Raw genomic sequence first — 12,674 nt, 5'->3', positions numbered from 1 at the left:
CATATACTGATATGACAAGAGACAATGCAATGAACAATAATGAAATGGATATTTCACAGTATACATGATAGTAATATATCAGAGACCTAAATATATACACTGTGCATCATAATACCCATATCATGTTCCATACAGCAATACGTAGCATTTCATATTATAAGCACATAATGGTGTTTCCAAGCTAAATGATATTAGGCTTCTGCTACTCACTACACTTCCAATATATCCACAAATACATGGCAAATACCTTTGGTACTGAAATATAATATGCATTAGGTATATTAGACATACATTAACTATACACAATTTATACTAGTATATTGCCGAAAGAAGATTAGATAAATATAATATATTTGTGATAATAGGCTAATCAGCAAGGATGTTACTTCACAGTTTTACTTGATCCAATTAATTTACATAACTCCAGTTTCAAGTCATGTGCATACCAGATTGCATATTTAATTTATAATTTTGCTGATTCATATATTTTGTGTGTGTGTGTGTGAGGGGTGTTGTATACTTGTTGTATACTTGTTTTAATTATTTTCATGAAATTTACATTTCTCAGTTTTATGATAAAATTTACTATGCTTTACCTGATCCAATTAATTTACATAACTCCAGTTTCAAGTCATGTGCATACCAGATTGCATATTTAATTTACAATTTTGCTGATTCATATATTTTTGTGTGGTGTGACATTTCTCAGTTTTATGATAAAATTTACTATGCTTTACCTGATCCAATTAATTTACATAACTCCAGTTTCAAGTCATGTGCATACCAGATTGCATATTTAATTTATAATTTTGCTGATTCATATATTTTGTGTGTGTGTGTGTGAGGGGTGGAGGCCAGCACAACGCTTGCTGCCAGGTACACACCACAGCGTTGCCAAGTGTATCTGCAGCTTATTCACACCTCTCTACCTGATATTAATACTACGGTACGGTTAGTGTTATATATAATTTTTCAGTGGTTAGTTTTATTACACTGTATACAGAAGGTGTTTGTGCACATTAAGGAGCTACACATGTGACAAAATGATACATTTGGCAAGAATCTTAGCTCGGACTGAGTGACCTTGAAAACAAGCGCGCCTATGTGGAGCAGAGAGGCCTAACTCCTCGTGCCCCGCCTCTTAGCAGTGCTTCTGCATGCATAAACAGTGTGTGAATCTTTCCTTCTGATCGTGCGATATGATTGGAGTCCCTTTGCTGTGTGGTTGATGTGTAACTCTGTGGTTCGTGCTGTGTGCAGCTGTGAACCTGCCCAGGCGACACTCGAGGCATGGCGACTGCTGCCTCTAAGGCAGGTGCTGCCTCAGTGGCCTCACACCAGAGTGCTAGTACATCAAGTGGTCTACACGAGGAAGATACAAGCATGGTATCTTTCACAGTGGACTCAAATGCTGGACAGGAGGAGCCTGATAGTGACGAAACTCCTTGGACAACTGTATCGTCCCGGAGGAAGACACAAGGAGTCAAAAATATCATAAATCGTAACCATGAGAAGAAAAGAACCAACCTGCAGTTTCCCTCGGGCACGGGAACTGCAGCAAAATATGCATGGTTGGCTGAGGCAGCCAAAAAACACCCTGGTGGTGGGTATTGGTTGGCGAATAGACATGCAAACCATGTTCGTATGAACAGTACTGATGAGATGGTGCAATATTTCTGTACTCAAGAGCTTGCTGGTATAACAATGAGGAAACCACCACCGCCTGCTCATACCCACAGGACACCTGTCATCATTTTTGGTCTGGACCTCTACCAGGATCACACACTGGTAGAGCAGCATGAATATATTTTCAATGCGAAAAGAACTAAGGGCAGAGAGACTATTCTCGCCAACTGGACCAGCGAAGAGACTCCGCCGGAAAGATTTACTGTTCCAAGTGCTTATCGGCAACTAACAATGAAGATTTACACCCCTCCCAGGCGCAGGTGTTACAAGTGCCAACGGTGGAATCATGTTGCAAGGAACTGTTGGAATGATGAGCGGTGTGGCCACTGTGCCGGAAAGCATGCAACGTCTGTGTGTGATGCTAAAAAGGGTGGTGCACTAAAACTGAGGTGTGCAAACTGTCACATGGAGGGATTTCCCGCCTGGCATGGGGACTGTACCTCACTCCCGCCGAGACGGGCTGCCAGGGATACACCAGCTGGGGGCGCCAGTAACCACCCTGGCTCATCTGCTGTGCCCCCACCGGTCACTCCGTCCACACTCCCCTCCCTTACCCAACCACTCCAACGCCACGGCTAGTAGCTCGAGTGACACAGTTGTAGGCCCTACCAATTCATGTTGGTCGGGGGGCCTGGATCGGCACAGAAAGAAAATTAGTGAGCTTATGCATACAGTAGAAAAACAAAACAAAATTGTGGAAAACCTGACCAAGCAGATAACCGAACAAAATAAGGAATTCATGCACCAAAAGACGATGATAACCACTCTTCAGGAAACTGTGAGAGTATTAATAACTGAGTGCAGGCCACACCAACCTGGGGTACCACCATGTGCTCCCATGCGGCCAGTACCCCAGGGAAGACCCCAGCAGGGGGTGTCCCAGCCCTCACACCAGCTGGGCTCTCCCACCACGGCTCCCCACACCCCAGCCTCATCAACACAGTGCGCTATGAACAGAGGTAAACTATTCCACGTAGAAACGCATAGTGCTGTCGATGAGTATTATGGCGCAACTGATCCTGATGATGAACGTAGTGACACTGAGGGTGAGAACTTTAATGGTGATGACGATCAAGATGTTGATACCGGGCCTAATAAACTCTGTTTGAAGGAATACAGTAGTGGAAATGTTGAAAGTGATTGTGGTAAAGAACAAAGTGAAGCCAGTGACGCTTGTAGTGATAGTGACGAAGTTCAACTGGACGTGGATGCCCGCCTCGGGTCGCGCACGCCACATCCCAGATGGTTCCGCCGTGACACATTTAAAGAAATGGTAACAGGTGATGTGCTGACTGAAGAGGAAAAAGAAGCTGTAATAAAGCACTACAACCGGTATCGGGAGACACTTGCTTTTATGAAACTGCAGACTGATAAAGTACAAAAGAACAATGGCGGCCTCTGAATCTCATAAGAACAAGTACAGTGTCATCAAGATACTCAGTTGGAATATTGCTTCTCTTAGAAAACGGTATTCAGATCTCCATCATAAGGTTATGACTGAAGACATAGATATTGTCTGCCTCCAGGAAACCCTAACTCCCGCAGGTAAAACCCCGCAGAATTTGCCTAGTTATCAGTGTTATAATCCCAGATCAAAAAATACGTGTCTTATGTATGTTAAAAAATCGCTGCCGCATGAGCCACTCCCCGCCCAACAACGAGAGGGGTTTCAATATCATGGTATCCGGGTACACGTTGGTAACTCTACACTTAATGTTTTGAATGCCTATGCACCTACTGGCCTCTTCCAGTATACTGACTTACCTAGTTTTGCACATACTGATTCTACAATATTAATTGGGGATTTAAATGGTAAACACAAACAATTAGGGGATCAACTTACAAACACCAACGGGAGAAGATTGTTGGCACTTCTCGATGCATATGATGATGTTCAAATTATCAGTAAGAATCAACCAACGCAAATATATGGAGGAGTCCTAGATAGGTGCATTGGCTTTAACCTGTCATACACAACTCATGAGACTGATATTATGGATGACTTAATGTCTGACCATTTAGCCATAACAGCTAACATACACGTGGCTAATGTTGACCTACCTGGCACTAAGCTGAGTAGACGCAGGCTAACAGTAAGGAAAGAGCAAGAAAAATTCTTTATAGACAGCATAGAACATTGGTATAACAATTATGAGCCAGAGAATGTACAACAGTTTTATGATGACCTCATAAATAATACCTATGAGGCCATCAAAAATAGTGAGTTACGCCAAACAAAAAGAAGTACTGGTAAACAGGTCAGACACAACCAGTACTATAATGATGCTAAACTGAAAGAGCTTAAATCAATTGCTAGACAGACAGGTAAAGCATAAAAGAACCTTATAACTCCTCAAATGTTAAAACTGTTTCAGGCCGCGCTTGCAGCGGCAAGGGAGAGAATGACTGAACTGAGACAAAATAAATGGGAGGGTTTTGTTAGTGGACTTAACCTGCATACTCCCTTGGGCAAAGCCTGGAAAGGCATAAACAAAATTATTGGTAAAAATAGTAGACAAGTTTCACACCCAAACCCGCTACAGAAAGCCAATCAGTTAATTGCAAAATGGGCTCAGGTTTCCAGCCTTGGAATGTTACCAGCTAGCACTAGGGAGAAATTGCGGGAGAGGTCCACAGACAGAAATGCTCTCATAAATTTCATGTTGAGCAAGCAACATGATGAATGTGATGTTCCATATACAGATCATGAATTGGATGCAGCTCTCTCCAGGGGCAGGAGCACTGCTCCTGGTGAGGACGGTATCACCTATGATATTCTAAGAATCCTACATCGTGTACCCGGTAACCCATTATTAGAATTGTTTAATGCCAGCTATGTCACTGGGCAGTTGCCTGTATCATGGACCACCAGTCTTACGGTACCTGTACCAAAGCCTGGACAACCTGATGCTTTCCGTCCCATCTCACTGACCAGTTGCATGTGCAAAACCTTTGAGAGAATGGTGCTTAATAGATTATTGTATAGAGTTAAAGAGCACATGTCACCTGATATCAATGGTTTCACACATGGTAAAAGCGTACACAACTGTATCACAACCTTTCTTACTGTTCATGGAGATAAAAGGCACAAGTACACAACATTTCTTGATTTAAAAAATGCCTTTGATATTGCTAATAGGGAAGTGATTATGTATGAATTAGCGAGAATGGATATAGAGGGACATTTATTACAATGGATACGAGGCTATCTTACCAACCGGAAGTCCTCTGCACTGTTCCGAGGCTACAAGAGTGAAACTAAAGTAATGCAACTAGGCACCCCACAAGGAGGAGTACTTAGTCCTACCTTGTTTAATGTTCTAATTAATGGTTTACTAAAATCAATCCCAACTAGTCCGGCAAACATCACTATCAGCTATGCAGATGACATCCTTGTGCATACTAAAACCCACCGCGAAATGCAAACAGTCTTAAATTGTATACATACAGCTTGTGAGAGCCTTGGTCTTGTAATCAACGCTGCTAAAACTAAGGTATTTAACAGACAAATTGGCAACCGCAAAAGTGGACCACGAAAACTTAAGATAGACAACATACCAATAGACTATGTCTCTTCTTTCAAATACCTTGGTGTCTCTGTCCCTTGTACCTCAACTGCAGTCAATAAGTTACATCAACAATGTAGAGACAGACTCAAGGCTCTCAGAACTGTAGTGGGGTACAGCCCGAAATATGGTGTTAATATTAGAATAGCAAGAATGATGTATTTAGCGTATATAAGGTCTCTGATAGACTATCATGCACCAGCTTTGGTCCTGCAGAATGGCAAAAGTATTGATAGACTGGAAAAAATGCAAAATGAAGCACTCAGAATTATACTTGGCAGTCCTATAACTACCAAAGTTCTCAACATGCGGAAAGAATTAAATATACTTAGCATTCGAGATAGAATATTTGAAATTAATCTTATGATGGGACTAAAGCTGCTGCGTGATAACAAAAACAACATTGTGTCAGTTGCACTGTTAGAACACATACGAAATGGAACTAGCGAGTCTAAATGGATTCAAAGAACTGCCACTCATGATGGGACTGATGGGACTGCACGATGTATATACAGATGAAAGAGTACAGCACTTCCTTCCACCCTGGCAGATAGTACCTTTTGACATCCTGACCCCTGCATACCCCACCAAGAAACTAATCACAAGCAACCCTCATGCTCAGCTTGCTGCTAAATTAAGCACCATAGAGCACATTCCCAATATACAAGCTGAAAACAACATTGCACAGACCATATACACTGACGGATCACTCAATACAGCTACAGGGAGGGCAGGAAGTGCTGTTATTGCTCATCAGCCCGATGGCAGCACAATTCAAAGAAATATCCGAATTAGTAACTGGGCGTCCACAATGCAGGCTGAGTTGGTAGCGATACTGGTAGCACTAGAAATTATTGACAACACTGAAGTAGACAGCTTAATTATTTCTGACTCCCTATCCTCACTACGAGCAATAAACAGTTTGCAATCAAGTAATAACGTGCTTGTCTTGGAAGCTAGACGTAGATATGTAAGAATACTTAGCAAGAGGGTAAATATAAAAATGTTGTGGATTCCTTCTCACATTGGCATGCAGGAACATGACAAAGTTGACGCCCTTGCTAAGGCTGCAGTAAATAAAGACAGTATTGAATGGAATCTTGAGTTATCAAATAGGTCCCTTAAAAGTGTCATTAGACGAGAACTCCTAGATGGATTTGAAGAAATTAGAACAGTGCAAACTGGAACTAGTAGGTCCATTGTTCATCACAATGAAATGTGTGAAGTAAAACATGTGTATGGGGCAAGTAACAAAGTCAGTAGACTAACAGATGTTGTCACAGCTCGTATAAGACTTGGCTACAAGTATCTCTGGCAGTTCGGCTTGTATAGGGATCTAGATGAAGTAAAGTGTAAAGTGTGTGGACATAGGCAGGGACACACACTCGAACACTATATCTTGGATTGTTGTAAAATTGAGCCTTTTAGAGATAAGTCTAAGCTCACTCTGTATGATATGGCAACCTATCTTATTACCATGGATAAATTACCTGAAATCCTTGCACTGTACCCACATTTTGCTTCCAGTAGATGAACGACATATGAGATTCAGAAACAAGTAGTGTATTGTGAGGACTAATAATAAACAGAAGCTCCCCTATGACTCTGTAATATTCCCATTGGCCAAACTATTATGTATTAACGATAAGACCTACCATTAATGTATGATGACTTACTGTAAATATGTAGCTCTTGTAATAGCACTTTCTCTGTAACTAGCTGACATTGTATCTATAAGGTGTGAAGGATTGAAGAAATTGTTTATGTAATAATCTAAGATGAGGTCTGATAAAGACCTTTTGTGCCCTCTGTAATGCTTTTGCGCTACCGCTCACAGGATGAGTATGGGGTGCACAATAAACTAGCCGCCTTCGGCGGCAACAAACAAAAAGTTTGAACACATCATTCACCAACCACAGTATGAATATACTGGTGTATGTGAGGTCATAACAGGTTACCAAAAGACTATTATCTAGGCAACGCAATGTCCCTGAATTACTAATGTTCCACAGTCACATCCAAATCGATATGATCTCCAATTTTCTCTTGAGAGTGTTCGCTAATTTACAATATTCCTTCAAAATTAATACTCTCATCTTAATAATAAAAGAAAAAAAGAAAAACATTTATTACGTGAACAGTAAAAGAAGACATCCTTTTTTAAATGAATGGAATACCGGACTGCGAGGCCGGGGAGGACGCTCCTACAGCTGGGCTACGACGGCTTCTGATTACTCTTTCATAAACACGGATCTTATCTTGTAAAAACACCAAGAATCTGATAAGCAAAATGAAATCTAGTGTGTTGTTGCTTTTGTGTGAGTTAGTGAGTTACGAAATAAATAAATTAGTAAACTGTAAATGAATAACTTTTGTTGAATTTTTAATGTTCTTGAATTTTGGAAAGTTTTAATAAGTGAAAGTAACGTAAATAATGTCTATATATGTATGGTCCAGGCATAATTAGCACACACACACCGCCACGGGGCGCCGGTAGCTGTGTGGATAGTACGCTGGACACGTGATCCTGTGGCCTGGGTTCGATTCCCGGCGCCGGCGAGAAACGATGGGCACAGTTTCTTTCACCCTGATGCCAATGCTACCTAGCAGTAAATAGGTACCTGGGAGTTAGTCAGCTGTCACGGGCTGCTTCCTGGGTGTGTGTGTGTGGGGGGGGGGAGAAAATAGTAATTAGTAACAGTTGATTGACAGTTGAGGGCGGGCCGAAAGAGCAGAGCTCAACCCCCCCGCAAGCACAACTAGGTGAACACAAACAGTCACTCAGACATTCACATGAGCATACAAGTGCTGATTTAATGTGTACTTCAATAGAAAGTTACAAATTAATTCAGATTTTCAATAGGATTAACGACTCAGATAAATTATGGTCCGAATGTTACTATAACATTCGGACCATAAGCTCTCATCCACTGCCTTACTGTAACCAACATTAGATTCATGAACTCTCATCCATCCCTTACTCTAAGCAACATGTGAGTCATAAACACTCACCCACCACCACACTTACATGAAACATGAAAGTAAGTTACATGACATTAAGAGAGTATCTGAGAAGTGTGCAATGGGAGGAGGAACTTGGAAGATTGTCCAGGAAATGATGGACCAAGTAAAACTGAGGTGCAAAAATGCAAAAGAGATTCATACCTCCATTAACGGCAAATTAAGTGGAGGAAATTAAGAAGGCAAAGTACAGATGTAAACCGGAATATATGCAAATGACCACGAATGACTTCATAAACACAAGAATATTGGCAGAAAGAAACTATGAAAAATTATATTGCTTCCAAAGCAAAGAGCCAAACGAAACTCCTACATAGCTATATAAGAAGGAAAATGACAGTGAGTGACCAAGTGACCAGGTTACGAAAAATGGGGGGGGGGGCAGTATACAGAAAATGGTAAAAGAAATTTGTGAGGAGTTCAATGCCACCTCCCATGGAGTGTTCACTATTGAGCCTGAACAGTTCCCAGAGCTAGATTGGGAAGCAGCCGCTGATGAGAAACTACTACATATTGTGGTAACAGCAGAGGAAGTAAGAATACAGCTAGCATCACTAGATGAAAATAAAGCAACTGGACCAGATAGAATATTTCCATGGATGTTTAAAGAAGCAGCACATGCCCTCAGCATACCTCTAGCACTAATCTGTAATGAGTCACTTACACAGGAGGAATTGCCTTACTGCTGGAAGAAGACAAATGTGGTGCAAATCTTCAGGAGAGGAGATAGTGAAGCGGCACTTAGCTACATACCTGTGGCACTCACAAGCATCCCTTGCAAAGTAATTGAAAGAATAATAATATTAAGACTAGTTGCACACCTAGAAAGAATTAGGTTTGTAACTAAACAACAACATGGCCTTAGAGCAGGGAAATCCTGCTTGACGAACCTCCTGGAGTTTTATGATAAGGTAACGAAAATAAGGCAAGACAGAGAAAGATAGGCAGATTGCATATTTCTGGACTGCCAAAAAGCCTTTGAAGAGTACTACACAGAAGACTACTATTTAACCTTGAGAGGCAGGCAGGAGTAGACGGAAACGCACTATCATGGGTAAGGAATGACCAGAGAGACTGGTGACAGAGAGTGTGAGAGAGGGGCGAGAAATCGGACTGGCGTAGAGTAACAAGCAGGGTGCGTTAAGGATCGGTGCTGTGACCCTCATTTATGACCCTCATTTACATAAATGACCCTCCTCATTATATGTAAATGACTTGACTGCAGGAGTCGAGTCTTTTATGTCAATGTTTGCAGATGATGCAAAACTAATGAGGGTTGAGGCAGATGAGGATTGCAAGATTCTCCAGGATGACTTGAACAGATTGCAGAGCTGGTCCGAGAAATGGCTGTTAGAGTTCAACAATAACAAGTGCAAGGTGATGGAAAAGGAGTCAGGAGCCAGAAGACAGAAAGGACAATATACGATGAAGGGAAACTACCTCCCTATAACGTCTTGAGAAAAAAGACCTGGGAGTGGATATAATACCAAACCTAACTCCAGAAGCTCATATAAATAGAAAAACGTCAGCCGCATACTCTACTCTGGCAAAAGTCAGAATATCCTTCAGAAACTGGAATAAGGAGAATTTTTGATCATTGTATACCGCCTATGAGAGGCCAGTCTTTGAGTATGCCGCCCCATCGTGGAGCCCCCAATCTTAAAAAACACATAAGGAAGCTCGAAAAGGTGCAGAAGTTTGCAACGAGACTCATCCAAGAGCTCCGAGGGATGAGGTACTAAGACAGATTGAAGGAACTAAACCTGGGAACGGTAGAAAAAAGGAGGGAAAGGGGGAACATGATACAGACGTATAAAATACTTAGAGGGTATTGACAAGGTGGAAACAGAGGAAATGGTTACAATGAGTAGCAATAGAACAAAGGGGTAAGGATGGAAACTTGAGACCCAGATCTGTCATAGAATTGTTAGAAAATTTTCTTTTAGCTTAAGGATAGTCAGTAAATGGGAAGACCTAAATGAGAAGTTTGTAGAGGCTAATTTCATTTACAACTTTAAAAGCAGGTATGAGATAGAAATAAGTCAGGAGTCATTACAATGAGAACCTACGACTAAAGTGACGGGGTCCAAGAGTTAGAGCTCGAACCTACATTAACAAATAGGTGAGTACCCTGTAGAAAACAAATGAAATTTGTGTAGACTGAAAGATGTAGCTGCTATCTTGAGTCTCCCATTAGCTCTTCGACTCAGCACTGAAAAAGAGGGAGTTGCCAAAGGAATGGAAGATTGCCAATGTAGTGCCAATGTGCTAGAATAAAAGGACACAGGAACCACTAAACTACACAGTAGCTACTTTATCGACCATTCTCAGTTAGGCGCTAGAGAAGCTTGCCGGGAAACGTCTCTTGGAACAGTTTTAAGAAGGAAGATTTATCTCACAGCACCAGCATGGATTCAGTTAAGGAAGATAATGCCCTACGACTTTATAAGTGCTATGTTCAAATAAAATTATAAACTAAGAGAAGAAGGGTTAGCTGCCTGTATTTTCATTGATAATCAACTAACCTGTAACACAGTTCCATTTAATTGGTCCCCATCACAAACTTGTAGAACAGGATTTCATAACTAAAGTAGTGCTGGTGTGGAGGAGAAAACATATCATTGGTTGAAAACAGAGGGTAATGCTGAAAGAATAGAAATCAGCAGGGAACAGTTCTAAGTATTAAAAAACACAAGTAGTGTACCTCCGTGGGATTATTTGGGGCCATTCAGATTGTGATATATATCATTAAACTAACAGAAGAATGTCTTAAGTATCCTTACTTGCGGATTATACATAATTGCTGAGTTACAAAACGACGACGTTTGAGGGAGAGTACAAGGAGATCTAGATGAACTTAAGCGGTGGTCGGACAGATGGACACTTTCCTTTAACACTGACAAATGCAAAGTACTAAACATAGGTGAGATGAAGAGAAGACACCAGAAATAGTATAGGCTAGAAATCTATTTCTTGATTCTGTTAACACAACAAGGTGAAGGCTGCTAGGATGGTACACACGCACATGGACAGATAATTTACATCAAAATTGTGAGAAACATTTAAGTAACCAAAAGACTATTATTTAGGCAACGCAGTGTCCGAGACTTACTAATGATCCACAGTCTCATCCATATTGATTTGATCTCCAATTTTATCTTTTGATTCTTCGAAAATGTACTATATTTTTCCAAATTAATACTCACACCTTAAGAAAAAAACACTATTACAAGAAGAGTAAAAAAAGCCTACCACCTTGAGCTGGGTGGAACTCCGGACTGCAAGGCGCGGAGGACACTCCCACAGCTGGGCGATGACAGCTTTTGATTACCCTTGCATAAACACAGATCTTATCGTGCATAAACACCAAGAATCTAATAAGCAAAATGATATCTAGTGTGTTGCTTGTTTTGTGTGGTTAGTGAGTTACCAAATTAATAAATGAGTAAATTGTATATGAATAATATTTGTTGAATTGTTTATGTTCATGAATTTTTGAATGTCTTTGAATACTTGAAAGTAACGTAAATAATGTCTATATATATATAGTCCAGGCATAACTAACACATAAACACCATCACAAACACTCACTCAGCCATTCACTTGAGCATGCAAGTGCTTATTTGATGTTTAATTCAATAGAACAATACATATCAATTCAGATTTTCAGTAAGGTTTAACGACACAGAAGAAGTTGTAAAACTTATTGTATGTAGCTTTACTATAACATTCGGACCATAAGCACTCATCTACTGCCTTACTGAAAACAAAATATGAATCATAAACACTCTCCCTCCACGTTACTCTAAGCAACATATGACTCATAAACACTTATCCACCACCTTACTCTAAGCAACATATTTCTCAACAACATTCACTCACCATGTTACTCCAAGCAGTATGTAAGTTATAAACACTCACCCACTAACATACTGTAAACAACAAATGGTATTTGTGGAGACTGAAAGAGGTAGCTACGGACTTGAGCCTCCCATTAACTTTCGATTCATTACTGAAAAAGTGGGAGTTTCCAAAGAATGGAAGACAGCGAATGTAGTGCCAAGGTGCCAGAAATATTGGACATAAGAGCCGCTAAATTACAGAGCAGCTGCAATATCGACCATTCTCGGTTAGGCTTGCAAGGAAACATCTCTTGGAACACTTAAAAAATTAAGATTTCTCTCACAGCACCAGCATGGATTCAGTTAAAGCAGATAATGCTCTACGAATTTATAAGTGTTATGTTTAAATAAAAATGATAAAACTAAGGGAAGAAGGGTTAGTATTTCATTGATAATCAACAAACGTGTGACAGTTCAATTTAGTAGGTCCCAATCCCAAAATTGGGGACCAGGATTTCATAACTAAAGGCGTGCTGGTATGGAGGACAGAACATATCAC

This window comes from Procambarus clarkii, chromosome 38 (assembly GCF_040958095.1).
Source record: "Procambarus clarkii isolate CNS0578487 chromosome 38, FALCON_Pclarkii_2.0, whole genome shotgun sequence".
NCBI lineage: Eukaryota > Metazoa > Arthropoda > Malacostraca > Decapoda > Cambaridae > Procambarus > Procambarus clarkii.
This window is presented reverse-complemented; position numbering follows the sequence as displayed.